The sequence below is a fragment of the Oxyura jamaicensis genome, chromosome 4, assembly GCF_011077185.1.
Source record: "Oxyura jamaicensis isolate SHBP4307 breed ruddy duck chromosome 4, BPBGC_Ojam_1.0, whole genome shotgun sequence".
In the NCBI taxonomy this organism is placed as follows: Eukaryota; Metazoa; Chordata; class Aves; order Anseriformes; family Anatidae; genus Oxyura; species Oxyura jamaicensis.
Genome location: NC_048896.1, coordinates 55,167,427 through 55,185,988, shown reverse-complemented (window position 1 = coordinate 55,185,988; position 18,562 = coordinate 55,167,427). Strand labels below are relative to the sequence as shown.

Here is an 18,562-nt window from a genome sequence, read left to right as displayed (position 1 = left end):
CAAAAAAAAAAAAAAAAAAAAAAAAAAAAAAAAAAAAAAGTTCTTTGATACTGTACATTCTTTGGAAATAAAGTTGGCCTTCAAATGGAAATTAGATTACATTAGATGTGATCAATGCAACCTCTAGGTCTGGAGGTATGATAATGTTGATATATTCTGCTATGAGAACAGTAGTGTTTAAAACAATAGATATTTATTTTCCAATCCTCAGAGAATGACTGCTCCTCTTTGAATTTAAGTGAAGGAAGTAACTTTTCCATCAGTTATGTGTATTGCTCAATGATAATTCATTGTTATATTAGGTAACACCACACTTCTATAATAAAAGACGGAAAATCTGTACGGAACTGTAGTGTGTGCCTGTTTGCCTATGTGAAGGCTCTCTCTTCCTCCTTCATAAAAACAGAAGCCCCTTTCCTCCTTTTCCATTTTCTTATAGAAAACATTCAAAAACTTGCTGCTGTCTGATCTGTAATTTCTTATATGTGGGCAATGTGCTTTGCTTTAAATCATCCTGATTTAGAAGGATCAGAGTGATTTACACAGGTGGGGACAACCAGCAGCGATTCAAGTAACATTATCTAGGTACTATAATACTCTATTGGCAATGACACCTAAAACCATTTGACTAATCTTGTTCTACTTCACGTTTCTTAATGGGAGCAATACATAATCTCTTGTTTTCAGAGACTTCCTGGATGTCTGACTACTTCAGCTTCTCTGTTGACTTTCTTTGTTATACGTGTAATGTATGGTTTTAACAAATCCCGTTTGTGTCTAATTCCTTATTCTCAGAAAGCCAATGGGTCCAATTATGAAACCTGAAAAAATTTACAAAAGAGGAAAAAGCCCAAACTCCTCTCCACCCTTCTGAAGTCCTGCCATTCATCTGTCTCTTGGCTTTAAAGCAAACCCATGGTCACAGCACTCAGAAAAAAATATACAATGCTTAATTACAACAAGCGAACAAATGTCAAGTTACTTCATACTTAAACATCATTTCAATCTGAAGCTTAATGGCTTTTGGTTGTCTTGAAAATCCATCTTCACAACTAGTAAAGCAGCTGAGTAAAGCACAGCCCATTCACCCAACCGATTCAGTAAAACTTTGGAACTTAGCAGATAGCTCATACTCACTGTTCCTGCATCCAACAGACACAGGGATAGAGACATATAGCAAGTGTACATGTACAGATACAGCAGAGACACCAGGGCAGGCCTCTTCCCATGTCTCTGAAAATGGTAGATGGAGATAAACTACTGGAGGATAAAGTCTCACTTCACTCCCAGTAAAGTGCTCACAGAGCGGTCTGCCTCACTGTCCTGGTGAGGCTTCTTTCTCCCAGTACCACCTGGCTGACCTAACTCTGCTTACCCAAAATTTTCTTCTGAGGGGCTGATGGTGTAAGGAACTGTTCGTGCAAAACAGAACTGACAAAGCCTTCTGGAAGTAGCCTTCCTCTTGAAACTGATTTTGCCTGCTTTCTCAAACAGATGAAAATAATTTAGGAAATGCTGGTAAAAGTTTTGCCACCAATGACTGCCAAAGATGAGGCAGCAGGGAAAGGGTTATACTGTGAGAGGAGGTAATGTTTTTCACCTTAACAATTTGGGGGCCAGTTACAAAAATAGAATGGTTGTAGGTAGTAAAGACCATCTTTGAAATTTCAGTTTACCCCTCTTGGAACAACATCTCCAAATGCAAAATCAGTTTGTTAGTATTTTGTTTATTTTAATTATTGTTATCAATATATCTTTTGTTTGAATATGGCCCAATGCAGCACATTCCTGAATTCTGTGTATCAGTCCCTTTTCTACAACATAAACAAACAAACAAGATGGAATGTCAGACATAAGTTCTCCTACACACAAATTCTTGCAATATCACTATGTGTCCGCCTTATAGTATAACTTACTTATAGGACAGGTCTTCAAACATTACTGCCTGGGACATACCAGACATAACATTATTCAAAGATGGTTCATAAGCTACTTGCAAATGTTTAAAATAATGTCACAGGTCTGTTTTCAAGATACACAAAAGCCAGGAAACTGAGAGTGAAGATTGAAATGGCAGTCCTAAACTTTCTCCTCCTGTCTTTGTCTAAGCATGATGGCACGTGCAAGTGCAGACATACACCTGAAATACACAGACACAGTGAGATAAATTAAGGATGGGTTTTCAGTCCTAACTCTAATTTCAGGTTTCTTTGCAATTTAAGACAGACCTCTAACCTCGTTTTTCCTCATAGTTCTTTATAGCAATGAAATTGGCTGATGGTGGATAGAAGAAAGAAAGAAATTGCTTTGAAAATTGATGGAATATCCTACTTCACCTCACAGATGAGATTACCGGGGATAGATCTCCCCACTCACGAGGTAACCGTATGGTCCAACAGCACTTCTTTAACATATTGATCATCCATTTACATGAAAGGTGAACTCCTTTAATGAGATTCACAGAAGAACTTCATTCACAACACAAGGATCCTTCAGACAGTCCCTCATTTTTTATACAACCAGTGCACTCAAGAAAAACTGGTGGAAACTTGAAACTGATTCAAAATCAAAGACAAATGATTCTAAAGAAAATGCCAAAATTAAGCTGCTGCTATAGATGTATCATGGGATTCAAAGCATTCACTCACACATTTAAAATTAAATAACAGCAGCAGTCCCCTAAAAACCTCACCAACTTTCCCATCTCCCCTACTATATACAGAGGCAGGGACAAGGATAGAAAGCTGCCCACGGCTTAGCCCTACTTCTCAGACAGTTTTTCCTCCTTCAGCATAGAGAAAGTGCTGGAAGCGTCATCCCAGATAGTTACCTGCAGGGGAGCTGAGCCCCGTGGCCTCTGGGAGGAAAGGGCAGCAGTGGGAGTGTGGCTTGGAGCTCTCGCTTCTTGCTGGCTGGCTGGACTTATCCCCTTCCTCAGCCTGTCACGCTTGCTTGTCTTCTTGTGGAGGTACAGGAAGGAAAGACACAGCCTCTTTCTCTCTGGCAATCTTGCTGTGCTTTCACTAGGATCCTGAACTACCATATTTGTGAACAGAAAAGAAAAAAATGGGAAAAAGGGGAACAGAAACAGCTGCTGCTTTTCTCAGCCTTCTCTTGCTCTCCACATGCTTATCTCCCCAGTACAACTATTCATTTTAGCTTCATGTTCTCAAAGGTATTCAGGGTTGTAATTTCTACTCTATTTTTTAAAGGAAAAAGGAGAAATACATAAATCAGTAAGGCCCAAATCCGACTAGCTAGCACAAGAAAAAAGAACTGAATGCAGGACTAAGGCAGTCCAGTTCCTTAGAGAAGTCAGGCCAAAATTCTCATTGCCAATGCACTCCTCACAGCCTCTCCTACCTTCACGAGCTTGTCAACCCAAACAGGGCTGGCTGCTTTGGGAAACTGTCACCAGAACACACAAGTTGGGCAAGTCTTGAAGAAAACTATCCAAAGGTAGATGCATACATCTGCTCCACTGCCAAGTCCAAATCTTTGCCAACACGGGAAACATTAGCTGAACTTCTTCCCTTTCCGCCGTCTTCCTTCCTGAGTGAAAATACATATGCACATATACACACATGCAGACACACTTGTTTTCTTTTTGTTATGGACCATCAGTAGCATGCATGGTCTGCCCAAACAACAGGTAAGACTATCAATTTCTGTGGTGAGGAGATGGAAGCGCTGATGCAGAAAAACAATAACCCATGTAAAGATTTAATGAGAAAACTGATGACAGGGAGCCTTATTATTAAAAGAGAGCATAACACATGAGCACAGTCCTGACAGCACTCAGAATAAATTCATGTAAACGTATTCTCCTAGTTACAATGATTTGCAGAAAGATGAACCTCTGAAGGTGTAGTGGGAAACCCCTCTTTTGTTTCAGGAGCTTTCAAAGTATGGAGAGGGCACCTGGTGACCCCACGGTCAGTGTAGTATTTGTTAGTTTGAACTGCTGACTGCTGAAGACTGTGAAAGAAAGCAGGGTGTTGCAGGTACTTTGATTTCTCTCTCGTGTACCCAAGTTGTCACAAAGGCCTTTGAGACTTCAGCGCTGTCTCACAGAACATTTCCAGGTGTTTTCCCAGCAAAATAATCTGCAATGACTAATAAAATAAAATTCTGAGAAAACAGAAAACAAATCTAAGTTACGGTAAATTTCCAGTCCCAAACCCAGAAACATCACAAGTTAGAGGTTTGAACTCTTGAAGGATGGATTTCTTGAAGGAGTATGTTCATTTCAGCTTTGGTGGTTTAGTTAAGAAAGTGCTCACTCCTTCAAACTAAAATCATAGAGGAGACACATGATGACATATTTGGGATCAAAACACATCAGGTAAGTCAGCCAACCACCCACCCAGCCAGAGTTTTGTACCAGTGTTGCCAGCTACATCTGTACAGTTGCATACAAACATTACTTGGAAGGTGGAGAGACAGAAGAACATATTTTTCCAACACTTGACTATTCTGAATGCAGCAGTGAATAAGGGTAAGAATAGTTTCCAAGCAAAACCACAGCTTCCTCTGGAAGGTGATGATTAAACTGTACCAAACTGTGCTTCTGCTTCAGTCAAGGATCCTTTCCTCACTAATAACAGTAGCAGAAAACAGCAGTGCCAACTGCTCTAGGAGGGATGCGTTACCTCTCTCATCTTCACTGTGAAATAAAAGAATAACAAAAGAATACCAAACACAGAGAGAAAGATCAACTATTTATGAATTTAAAAAGCAAGATCATGACCCTACTGAAGTTATCTGAGTCTGTGAAATGTTTGTCAGATTTTTTCTCACAAAAAAAAACAAACAAAGATACAGCAAAAGTCTTTCCGTAGAGAAAGAAAAATGTTCATAGAAATCAAAGCAAATCAAGGCAAGCTTAGATTCTGGTCACAGCCACACAAAGACCTCCTGTCTGTAATGACTAACCACTGGACATTGTGGTACTCGCACAGAAGATTCAGGTTCACCTTGTTATCTGCATCTCTCTGCATCTTTGGCAAGCTCAGAAGCATATGGACTTGGCAAATTAGAACAACCCTCCTAAGAAAACTGAAAACAGTCTCCTGGGGATGGTGGATGCCCTCCAGGGTAGAAGATGGTGTAGCAGGAATTTGAACGGTTGTGTTTCTGTATATTAAATGAGCTCCCCAACCACCAGGCTAACAAGAACTGACAGATGATCACAATCTTCCATTCAGCTTTTTTTTTTCCTTTCCAAGTATTTTAAACTTGCTCGTTTCATCTGCATGTGGAATAGGAATTTCTTTTGCAATTGCAAATAGTTCCATGGGAATAAAACAGAATTTTCCATATGGTTTTAGGGAAATCAATTTGAAACAATGGTCTGTCCTTTAGTATTGCTAGTGTTTGTTGGTTGAAAAGGAACAATTTTCCTTTCTGTATCTCTTGATTCCCTCTAAATGAAGTTAGAGATATATTTGACTGTATGCCACAACATGGTTCCTTTCTATGCTTTAAGATGGCTTTATGGAATTTACCTGCTTTCTTCCTGTAATCACAAATGAAAGTATTACATCTTCCTACAAGGTCATGGTATTAGGAGTACAGTAGTAGCTTGGCAAATACATTAATCTGGCAAATACACTGCTTCCAGTCCAAAACCCCCAACTCCTTTCTTCTGACGACCCAGTGACCTTTGATTATATTAGGTCCAAAGGCCAAGAAGCCTTTGGAAAAGCAGTAGTTAGCTACTTGTTCTTCTGCTGCATGACAACTTAAACATGAAACAGACCTAAGTATTCATTTAAAGGACTTTTGTAAACAATTTATGTATATATATATTTATATATATATTTGCCTTTTAAAGGAAGAGAAACTAGTTTAGCACTTGTGCTCATTTTCTTTCTCTTCATTAAAATACAATGGAACTGTAGTCCCATTTAATGATCATGCAACCTTTCTGGAGCAAACATAGGAAAAAACCCACAGTGTAAGTACAAGAAATAAAAAATACCACAAAAAATGTCAAGTTTCTCATTTCTCAAAGCTGACAACAAATTTTTGGAAAGGAAAATTCAAAGGGAAAAAATTCAGCACGCTTCATTATTCAAAAGAAAGCAAGAGAATGTGAAAGTGATTGGGCACAAGAGAATGGGAAAGTGATTGGGTCCATGGTTTCATAAGCCCTAACACAAAACCAGGTTGTGTTTAACAGATTTTTTTAAAGTATATTCAATAGTCTACTAAAACTCTGCTACTTAACGTCTAAGGAAAAGGAGCATATGAATTTCAGTAGTCTCTCTGAAGAAAGCAAACACCTAACTTCTCAAGGCAGCCTTGAGTATCTTTCATCCTCAGAGACCAAATGGCTTTGGGTTTAGGTAAAACTCTTCACTGCTGTACGAGGTGTCCCATCTTCTTTAAGTAAATCAAAAGACTTAATTTTTTTGAAATCTGAAATAAGCCAGGGCTCCCGTTTGACTGAAACAGATGCCTGAAATGGTGAGTAGTTCACTTAGCATTTTATTAGTGTTCTTCCACATTATTTGAACGATACTAACAAGCCTCATAGAACTGTAACATACAAACTGTTTTTGCCAGGGAGATACTCAGGAAAGCAACCCTGGAGTTCGGATTATAAACCACTAAAATTTAGAACAAATAAATGAATATGAAAAGCAGTTTATTGGCCAAAGCTAATGAGATAAAAATCTGTAAGCAAGCCAAATACCCTTAAAGCATTCAGGCATGAAATGCCAGCAAATTCTTTAACCAAAAGCCTGTATTCCTAAGTAAACCGCAATATTTGTTATTTTCTACTACTTTTCATGCTATGTGAAAGTATTTGCATCTCATCAAGCTTTTCATAGAAGTTATTTACTAGCCTGTGTGGAAAAAACATCTAATTTTAAACATTAACTACACTCAGTGCAAGCCTACCAAGATGCCATTATAGTTAATATTTCTATTACTTCTGTTTGCTACATCAGTCTTTAAGAAAACATACGTTTCACTCCTCATCATTTCCCTGATTTTCATTCCCCCTATCTATTTAATTTAACTTAGGAATTATTTGAGGATATTTTTGATATAAAGGTTGCATCAACAGAAGAAATGATCTGTGTATCTCTGGCTGAATCCATAATGTTTGCTAACCGAGGGGTCCAGATGACAGTTTTCACAACCAACTAAACTGCATACTCCAGTTTAAAGCCTCCTTTAGAAAGAGAGAGAGATTTGTGTTTCTGTGCAAGTTCAAGACATTTTAGCAGTATTCCACTGAAGTCTGTATGACTTCCTTAAGACTGGCAATATTTGTAAGTAGCTGGAAAAAAATCATATCAATTTCCAGGCATACAAGCTGATTTTCAGTGATTCCTTACATGGCCAAAGTTGTCTATTTTTCCTTATTTCCACTTGAATTAATTGGAGATATCATCTCTACCTGTGAACTTTGTCCTGACAGATATCTTTGGCCTTCTGGATGATTCTTAGTCAGGTTTTATTCATGCATTCTGCCCAGGGCTAGCTCCACGCTGTTTTCCCAAAGTGGCAAACTTGGGTACATTTTCCTCTGGTTTAAAATTGGCGGCACAAGGCAGCTCTCCATGCCTCTGCAAGCAGGGCAGAACAGGAGCACAGGATTAGCTTCTGTGGCTGCCACAACCGATATCCCTCTTTGTGGTTCTCCTGATAGGCATTTCCCTCCCAGCCTCTGTAAGAACAGTTGCCAATGGAAAATTGTTTGGATTTTGTCCTCTGACTTGCTACAACATACAACTTTTGGAAACACGACTTGTGAAAGATGGCAAGGCTAGGAATGATCTCCTGAGGCCAGCAGTTTTAACAGTTCCAGCACTCTGACGTTCATTCTAGGCACATTGTATTTTGGAGTGATGTCTTCCCTGAGACATTTCTTATGCCTCAATTATTACCCCTGCGACACTCCTGTAGTATTTTAACACCTGAACTAATGGTTCAGAACAAATTCAGTAACACAAGGTGTTTCTCATTGTGAAAGAGGGAGAACGGTGTTCCAGATGAGCTGACCTCTCTAATCACGAGACATTCTCAACTAATTAGGGACATAGGACAAATACCATTAGACATATACCACTGCAAACATCTTAACACGCACAGCTTTGCAGGGTAATACTTTACTGACAGTCAGAGCAAAAGGTGACCTCTTCAAAGATGTCTGAGAAACCTGTGAACAAAAATACAGGATTGACAATGGCTCATTTGCTAACATTAATCAAATTTAAATCAGGCAAACTTTATTTCAAATGTATTTCCTTCAGTCTAAACACTTCAGGCCATTTTGCTAAAAATATGGAATTTCCTTTGTATAGAAAAATCTATAATTTTGTCTTCCATTTTTCTCCAAGCAATGGTTAATATTCAGAACAACTATCGTGGCAGCCCTTGTAATGAGAGGGCAGAACAGCAAAGAGGAAGCAACAAAGAGAATTCTGGAGAAGGTTAACAGCGCAAAAGATCACAATTCAAGGAGTTAATTAACCATGCTGTTGTTGCAATAATGGAATAATAATAATAATAATAAAGAATTTAGTTCCTTTGATACTTGACCATTTACAGTATATATCTTGCAGAGAATGGATTTGTTTGTCATTGTTTCTTGTTGCCAAACTGGTGACCATAAAATCTTCCTATGCTGTGTTCTCTCCTTCAGTAAGCAGCTGTACATTTTTCAGTATGTTCCAAGATCTTGCAGGGAGGGAGTGTTGTTTATTGTCTGTTCAAAACAACGAACTCCTGCGCGTAGGAGTGTAGGTAGACTTACCAGTGCTTAAAGGAGTATTTTTTCTTTTGGTTTGATTTCAACACGTTTCTTGGGGCCACTCTGCCACCTGCCTACAGCTGAACAGAACTGTGTAATACAATTAACCTTTGCAAACAAAAGCTAGTTAGGTTAAAGATATGCAAAAATATACATAGGCTGAAGGCATCAACCACTGATGATGCTCCTCCATCTGAACCTTATCAGGAGCACACTCATAAATGTTTTAGTCAACTGAAAGTAAGAACAGCAAGTGAAGGAAGCTCCTCTGGTAATCTGCAGAAGTAAAACCTCACCTGAGTCATTCACGTCGCAACCAACTCTCACAGTCATCAACTCTGACAGCTGCCAGAGTCTTCATCTCTTCTATTTCTGCCAACTGGGTGTTGCTATTCTGTCTCCCTCTAAATGCCTTTATAGATTATTTCACCACATGAAGAAGTATCTTACCATTCCACTGCCTCTCAAAAAGAAGTCCTTCATGCTGTGTGGGAGGCAGGACTGACCCAAGTACATGAATGGAGACATTCTCTGTTGGTAAACTAAGGAATAGCTCAGTCTTAAAGTGAAGAAATATCCTATTTTTATTACTTTTTCTTTTCTTTTGTAACTGCTTAGAAAAATCTTGTATTTTGTTTTTTCTTTGGTTTTTATTCAGGAAGTTTTCTCATAGGTATTATACAATATTTGGGAATATGAGTTCCTTGTCACTGAGATTACAGTTCCTGAAACAGCGCTGGAAAACAGGGAATTTGGAAACATTCTTTGGCTGTCAAGCGAGAACGGATGCAGAGTGATGAAAAGTAAGAGTCCAGGTGTAATTTACATCAAGCTGTAATAATTATATACAGTGAAATACAGTCTACATACAGTGTATATCTCAGCTGAATATCTAACTTCTTTGACAAAAAGTTGACTCAAGGTCAAGTTGCCTTAACAAATAAAGAATTGAGATGGATAATGTTTCAGTACTCTACTTCCCTGTTAGCAGTCAGCCTGTGAGAAGATGGAATTTTAAGTCTACATGGTAGCAGAATTCCTGAGGAAAAAGTGCCACCACAACATCGTTATTTTTGCTAAAAACAGTGATGTAAGACAATTTAGAACTTTGCAAGTAACATCAGTTTGACTTGTTTCTCCAGGCTTCACTGCTTCTGGAGACAAATGAGACAGGGTTGGCCATGTAATGCTCTCTCCAGTTGTATTCTGATTGGCTTTATATATGGTTGCCACAGGAAGGGCAAATCTTTTGATTTTCTCTTCTAGGCTTTAAATTCATTTTGACATAATTAATAAGCCAGACTGCTAAATCACCCTTATTCATGTTTACATTGCAAACAAGACTGGACCTTGAGTAGGGCTCCAAAAATGCCATTGAAGAAGTACATAGAAGCAATACATAGAAACAGTAGAAAGATATTCCCTCCTCTGCCCCCAGTGTGTCTGCTGGGAAAAAGAAAAAAGCTAACTGGGTGAAGATGATCACACATTCCAGGAAATTATTATTAGTTTTTGTATAGCATGGCCAAACCTGTTTTTACCCAAGACATATTTTGAAAAAAAAAAAAACTATCTAAATGTTATCTAAGTAATCCAAGTCTCTGATTAAATCTATTACATCTCACTGCTTTTCCATAGCAAACAATGTTCCAGGTTCACAGACATTTTAGCTGTCACTTTTGTTGTATTTCTAATGTAACCACTATAACCATTATTTATTTATTTTTCCAGTAGTACATCTGATATTCCTATTCCTAATTAACACAAAACCAAAGAGCATCTTGTGCCACTTCCACTTGATACTCAGCTAATTTTATTAAGATGACTCTGCCAACTGATTGCAAATATACAGCTGAGTGGAATGAGTAAAGGAGTTACACCTACCTGAACACCCTATCCTTACTTTTTTTGTCCAGTGTATGAAGAAAAAAAAAAAAAGGCTATTTTTAAATGATGTATATACCATGCGCATTAGAAGTTTAGATCATAAACTGTTTTCTTTAGGGAAGAAGACCACACCAGTCTTCTACAGCCACCAGGGCAGCTGTACAGATGAGTTTATACACACTTACTAATAGTGGTACCCAGATTTTGCTTTCATTTCCCACCAGGCTATCAAGATGCTACCTAGGTAAGTAGTTGTTGAAAAGGCTTGCAAAGATGGACATGCAGGAAATGATTTTTTTTTTTTTTTTTTTTTTCCTGAGTGGTGATTGTACCATTTCATTTGGTAATTGGGCTTCCTTCTAAGAGTACTTCATGGACCTTGACCAATGCATGGTTCTTTCTGTTACCATGTTTCTCACTGCTCATCACCACTAGCAACGTAAGCTGATTTTTTTCAAGCTGTCTTGCTACTTGATGCTGTCTGAGCAGATGGGACAGCTTAATCTTAGGAGAACCTGATGCAATCTGCTACAACATCAATGACTGAGATAGAAGTCTGGAAAAACTGAACCTTTTAAAATATTTTGTGCAGTTTAAATTATTCTATTAATATCAATCCAGAGCATTAATGCTTGTGATATGTTTGGAAAAAGGGGAAAAAAGTGAAAAAGAGGAGACACTTCTACCTCTGAAGCAGGCCTGTCAGAATTGCATCCACTGACAGAATGCAGCCATGTCTCTTTAAAGATCGCCGAGCCTGGCAGTGGTTTGGCAGCTGTTCCTTATTCATGAAAGACAGCTTGAATGCAAGTAACTTAAGCTCTCACTGAAGCTGCATGACTAAGTGCTTAGTTGATTGAGAAAGTGAACTCATTTCAGAGCTGGCCACCTGACACAATTTGAAGTCAAAAGCATTCTTAAATGTTAGCAAGAAGTCTTTCCCTATGATAGAGTAAAACCGTAAAAGCTGTATGAAACTCAGCAAGGAGAAGAAAATGATCTGATGCAGCGTGTTGTATTCTTAAGTTAGGAAAAACTTTAAGCTTTTAAAGTTCTCAGTTTTTAAGCTGGAAAACACAAACCTCAAGAATCAAGCCCATTGAGGCATGTTAATTACTGCACAGCTTGACAGACTTCTGTCTGTGCAAGTTTATCACGTTACACAAGGAAGTGACATTTAGAAACTGCTTATGAAGCAAATTTCATAACTAATTTCTTTGGTCTAATATGCTGGCCACTTTGTGGTTAAGTTTTCACCTGTTTTAAACTCAGAGGCAGCTGACCCAAACGCTTACCTTTCAGAGAGAGCTTCAGAAGGTATATACTCTCCCAAGGGGCTCACCTTACCTGCTTTGTAATTGGGTTGTGCTTTTGTGAGTGACAGATTATTCTTAGGGTCTGGTTAGGCTTCCTGAGGTGCAGGCTTATCATACAGCGAAACCTATATTTTGCATACAGCAGCTGTTTTGTTTGTTTTACGTTCTAATCATGACATCTTCAAAGTGCATGAATTAGGAGAATATAAAAGTATAAATCTAATCCCAGAAAAAAGTTTTGCATGGTACATTAGTGTCAGTCCTAAGTATCAGTTCAAGTGTCCTAGCCATAAAAACACACAATCCTGTAAAGTTGTTCTAAGTTCCTGAAACACCATTTACAATCTTTCTGTAGACTTCTGACTTCCAACTAGGAATACTCATGGCCAAGGCAAAAACCATGGTTGTTTCTTTTCTCTAAACTTTGAGATTAAAACACAGGTTTTAAAAACCGGCAAAATAAACAGCTGCAAACTGGCAAATACTTGATGAACATGATTCATCTATGCAACCAAATCCCTGTCAGTGGCAATTCAGGCCTTGCCAGTTCCCTATGGATCAGCCGTCTATCATGTCCAAAGCATTTTATGAGAATCCTATGTTAACACCCCCCTGCATGCCCTTTGGAGTTCCAAAAATGCTCTGTCCCTATTGTGGGACAGGTTATTAGAAAACTAAGTGCCACACGTTACTTCCCTCATTGGCTTCTTTTTCAATATGTGCAAGTTTTTCATCTGTTCTCAGGGAGAAATTAAAACTCTGCTAAGGAGAACTGCTCCACACATGAAACATGATTGAAAAAGACTAAGACTGAAACAGAAGAAAAACAACCAAAACAGCTAAGGAGGAAATAATATATAAGGAAATAATTATTTTTAAAAGCTCTTAATTTTTCCTCTAACCCTAGCCTCACAGCACACAGATTGGTATAGCAATAAAATGTAGTAAGCTTTCTATAGTCAAGTATAGTTCAGAATTATGTACACTAATTTTATGACAATAAGTATACTTTTCCAATTCACAGTTTGAATACTTCCTCTCTGAGCTGTGGAGCACCATAAAGGCCTATTGCATATTGCAAGGGTCTGCTGTATTTCAAGCTCATACCATACATTCAGCTGTAGGAACATACGTGTGGGCAAGTGGAAAAGGTGAGGCAAAAGAGTGAAGTGAGGAAAATGCTCTGACAGTTCCTTAAAGACATCTAAAGCTTCAGCATACTTTTTTTTTTTTTTTTTTTTTTTTTTTAATAAATAAGGTCTATTACATAGCACTCATGGGGATATTTATGTACTAGTTGAGCAGCTGAAACAGCCCTAAGACACTTGGCTTTTTGTGGTCTTTGTAACAATGAAAACTAGCAATATTCCTTATGTAATCTCTATGATAAATTTGTTTAGTTATTTAATTCAGTAAAATGAGTACTGTTCTCACCAGTACTTTGTTTATATTCCCTATATTTCCCAGTATTTCTTTGGCAGCTTTTCCAATCAAATCCACTTATGAACTGGGTATGGTAATACTGACACCCACCCAGAAAACTGCATCATCCTGTCTTACCCTGGGAGAATTCAATTTGGCACGGGAACAATTGGATACAAAAACATGAAATACTTATTTCAGGCTAGAGTCACTAATGTAGTATCAAGTTTATCCATCAGTTCTAACTTTAAAATTATATAGTCTAGGCCTGTCTTGCACCACTGCATGGGTAAAAATAATCAAGCTCACTGCTTTCATGAGCAAGTGACTCTCTCTAAATTACAATATTTTTATTTGTAAGCATCAATTTTACTATAGACACTACATTCCTGAAGTCTTTAAATAAAACTGTGTTTTCCAGCTTAGCAGAAATTCTCCTGTGCTTTCAAAAAGATGTTTTTCTAGTCTACCATCTCCTTGTTATCTCCTTCGCATTCCTTCCTAATTCAGTGATGTTTTGCTTTGAAAACTCCCTTTAAATCCAATTATTTATATTAATAATTCAAACAACCTATTAAAGATATTTTTATTAATATGCACCCTTTCCTGCAACCAACTTGAAATATTTTTTCTTTAAAAAAAAAAAAAGCAGCTCCCTCTCCACTTCTAGCAGCCACTCCACTACTTTTCTACCACACATGAAAGAAATGTAAAAAGAAAACTTATTAAAAGATAAGCCAATTATCCCATCTCATACAATTATGTTAAGCAAATGCATACATTTGTCTGGAAGAGCAGGAGCTAAACCAACAACATTCCATATCATTATATGAAGATTAAGCTTGGTGTATGTAAAAACTTTCAAATAATTATTGATTAAAACAATGAATGAAGAGCATTACTGACATATAACATGATGTATACAAAGATATGCATGTACTTATCTGGCCAGAACTGGACTAATTTGCATCTAGCTTTTACTAAATCAACAAAATGATTGTATTTTCAAAATCATATTATCACTTGTAAATAGGTAGGTTTAACAGTAAATTTCCACCTGCTTTAAAAGTGATAGCTAGGGAACTGTCTTGCCATCACTATCTCTTTACATTTACCTTTTTGTCTCCTGTGAACAGGCTGACAGATTGCTCTGTACTGCGTGATGGATGAAAGCTTAGGATGGAAATCTGAGCCAGTAATCATTCAGGAATGACTGACATTTCTCAGAGCTTCCCTCTAGAAGACTTCTACTCCAGAAAACTTTGCAAGACAATGGCCTCACACAGTAAATCCTAAAAAGAGAAAAACAGACTACTGTCAGAAATGCAATACCACATTCATGCAGGTACGTAAGAGCTGGTTGTCATTTAACGTATTCAATACGCATGGCTATTCTCAGAGGGTTCCTCTGGGATTCACATCACTGGTGTTAAGCTTTTCCTTTCTAGCTGCAGTGTGCCCCTAAATGCATACTTAATGCTTGCTTACAAACAGGATGTAGAAAAAAAATTGAAAACCCTTTGCATTGCCTGTCTTAAGTGGAAGTTTTTGTTAGCAATACATTGCAAAAGCACTATGGAAACACAGGCCTTCTACCATTTGAAATCCAGCCTACCTTTGCTCCTGCGTGAACCGAGTATTAGTGACAGACTGAACCAAACCTCACGTGCATGCGGTAAGTGCAGAGAGAAGCTCGCCAACCGCTGCACAGACTAACCACAGAACCAGGAGTACACAGAGGTATGCTCTGAGGTCACACAACCCACCAGCAAGAGGAAGCACAGATTTGGAAGTCACGTTCACAGGATACTGCAAAGGGTCAATAAGCATTGAAGAAACACCTGCAGACCCAGCCATACATTTGTGGACACAGCCCAGTGAATTTGCCTTTTCCTGTTACGTGTAAACTTCCTACCTCAGTTTTTCAATAGTTAGGAGGTGTCTGCTTTATTCAGCTACCAATGAATTTTTGGAAGATTCACTTGAGACAAAGGCAGTGTTTTCATACATATAGTGTCACAGTTTGGCTCAAGCAATAGTGGTAGAAGAGTCAGTATTAACATACTCAGATTTTCCTTCCTGAGGACTTCTTTTCAGTCTGTTATAGACTGAACAAAGATACCTCTTGCATCTCCCTGACAGCTTGTAATGGTGAATGTAGCATGAAATATAAATCAACAGAAGCGTGCTCAGACACCTTCCTCACTAGTAAAATGGAAAGTGTCTTTGAACTGATGACGACAACTGGAGTAACAGATCATGACACATCTTCAGAATGCCGGTTCTCTAAGCAAGGCTCCGCATGACACATGGAAAAGTTAATAGACTATTTTTTTCAAAAAGAGTCATGGTAAACCTTGAATGAAAACAAGGTTATTCACCTTTTTGAACAGACATTATTTGTTACACCTTTGGATGTATTTTGTGCTTCTTTTTTTTTTGTAATCACACTGGGAATACCATTCACAAATTTCTTCTAACTGTAGAAAATCAGTAGACAAACTTCATCCTTTATCATATATAACTGATAAATCATTTTCAGATGTAATAAATTAGCTTTAAAATACCTATCATCTGAAATAAGTGATGACGTGTATTTGTAGATTTCAAGGAGCATGGGATAATTTAACTCCTATCTCAATACAGTTCATATAAGAATTGCCCTTTTATAATTAAGTGAAGTAGGAGCTTTTTTCCCTAGCTTGTACAAATTCTATAGCCTGAATGACACAAACATTACTGATTCCTGAAGAGAAATACTACCTAATTGTGCTAAACATTTCTGTTCTTTGGCAACAGGTTCTCTACTGCCAGCACTTTTCCTTTGCACAGCACTGGTTCCTTAGTTCTGATGTTATGAGCTTGTGGTGAATTTCTTCAGTTCATTAGTAATTAATGAAAGGCAAAGAGGAAGGATTACCTTGCTACATTGCCACATAGGAGCAACTACCCAGGCAGACAAACACACCTCCCATACAGTAATTACACAGCCCCTTTGCTTCCCAGTTTTATATATTTCCTCACTGTGTATCATTCTGATTTAGGCCCTTATGCATGCCAAGTGATTCACTTAAAATCATGGCAAATGCTCCAAGGTTTTACACCATTTTAGAAGAGAAAGATGCTCCAGCTGCATGTGAGCAGAGTTTATGGAACAGACTGTTTTATGGCTGACCAGGAGGTTCAAATGCTGACAGGTACTGACTGCACAGACTGCTTGAAAAGGAAGTGCTTTTTCCATTGTATTCTTTCTTGCATATCTGTAATCTCTTTTCTGGCTAAATTCATTTCCTCTCCACACTGTCATTACTGCCAGGCTCTTACAACCTGAAATGTATCACATTTATCAAGTCACAAACTTCACTTGGACTCCTGCCCTAAGGGACCTGACACAGGAACCCACAATAGCTTTGCTGTTTGTAGTCAAGCAAGCTTTGCTTGACTTCGTTCCTCCTTGTCAATGAGAATATCTGAAGAAAAACTCCCTTCAAAATGTCCGTGTAATTGGATAGGAAATGCTTTTCCGCTCTAACAAATGTTAGAGCCTAAAACAGTATTTCCCTTTCTCAGCTGGGGAATTTACTGCTACTTCCATTGACTAAGGAACACATAAACACAATAAACATCGCTTATCAAGAAGATTACATGAACTGAAACCAAATTACTGCAATTTAAAGCCTAAATACTATTCAAAGTAGTAAATAATCCCATTAGGATTATTATCCCATCTAAAATGACATTCTCTGAAACATGCTATGACTATTTAAAAATGTATACACTGCAAACCATGAAATCCCTAGGCAACAAAACATCTCTTTGGAGGTCCTTCCTTTCTCCAGCATCTAGTAAGACTAGCCAGTTCAAATGCTGCTTCCCTGTCTTTGTATTTACACAGCCCACCTTATCTGGGGACACAGCGACCCACTCAGGGAGAACAAGGTGGGCTCTTACTTCAGTTACCAGAAGCTGGTAGGAAACGCGTCAGGAATCTTGTGTCTGCAGCTAATGCACAGCACTGGGTGTTCTGACATGGAGGGATAGACATGCATGAGATTAATAACTCATCCACAGCCGGGCTTCTTGCAGAAAACGAGTTTTGCAAGCTATTATGTATCCCCAGCCTGCAGACACTGCTTGTTGAAGTGGTGATTTTTGCAGTTTAAGTCTCTGTAGCACCCTGGATGCAATAGCAGACAAGCAAAGAAGCATCTAAACTTACATTTTACTTCAAGAAACACCATAACGAGAACCTAGTGGGCCAGTTATAGATGATCTGACTTTGGGTGGTAGCTAGTCATAGGCTTGTACTTGTCTGATAGGCTAAAAACAGCATTGAAAATCTAAACTTTTTCAAATTATTCATAACAAAATGGCTTTCCAAAACCTCATGGGAAACTTTAAGAATACGTTCATAGGATTTCAAGAAAGATGAGTGTTCTAATTTGTTTTTGCTCCAGGCTTAGGCTGGGCTTGGTGTGGTCTATTGATAGATGCTTCCAACTGGGGTTTCAAGTTTGCATCTTGCTTGCTTAAGACTTTTTGTAATAGCTGTTGTTTTGATGACTGTGGAACACTGCCTAGCACCACACATTTCTCTGATCTAAAAATACCTAAACTTACAGCAGCAACATAGTCGTACAGCTCATTCCTCAGAAGGCAGTCTGCAAAGCACACCCCGGTAATCTGCAACTGAAAAAACAGCTCTAGCTCTTTCCTTTTTCCCACTGATTAACAAAAGAAGATGAAAATGCAAATATCTAACAAGTTTCAAAGCAAGCAGCTCATGTATTTAAAGCTAAAACTCGTACTGATTTCTGGGACAAGGAGCACAAAGTGAAAGCAGCAAATGCGCCACACTGTGTATGCATCCCTCCACACTTCCACCATCTCGTTGCAGAGGTTGAGCATTTCCAGGTGAGAGCCCTACTGACTCTTTGCAACTCTTCAAGGAGTAGTTTCACCACAGAGCTGAAAGTCACCTTGTCTCAGGATGGAAGGACAGGTGAGAAGGTGACTAACTTCACTAGCTCATTTCATGGGTCCTTTACCATGCTTGCCTCCTTATCCACTTGAACATAAACCTGAAATGAAGCTCAGAACTATTTTCTGGCTTAGCTAGAGCTGTCTCAACTGTATTTGGCTTGTCCTGTCCTGAATTCCGGGGGGC

The 18,562-nt window shown here is 38.4% G+C and overlaps 1 long non-coding RNA gene across 1 annotated transcript in view; it reads right to left on the bottom strand.

Annotated features, from left to right (window-relative positions):
- The window catches only part of LOC118167048, a 60,293-nt gene extending 41,744 nt beyond the window's left edge, over positions 1–18,549 (bottom strand). The window contains exon 1 of the long non-coding RNA XR_004750903.1: positions 14,511–18,549. This is a non-coding gene — a long non-coding RNA (uncharacterized LOC118167048). The remainder of the gene's footprint in view (positions 1–14,510) is intronic.
- Between the last annotated feature and the right edge of the window lie 13 nt (positions 18,550–18,562).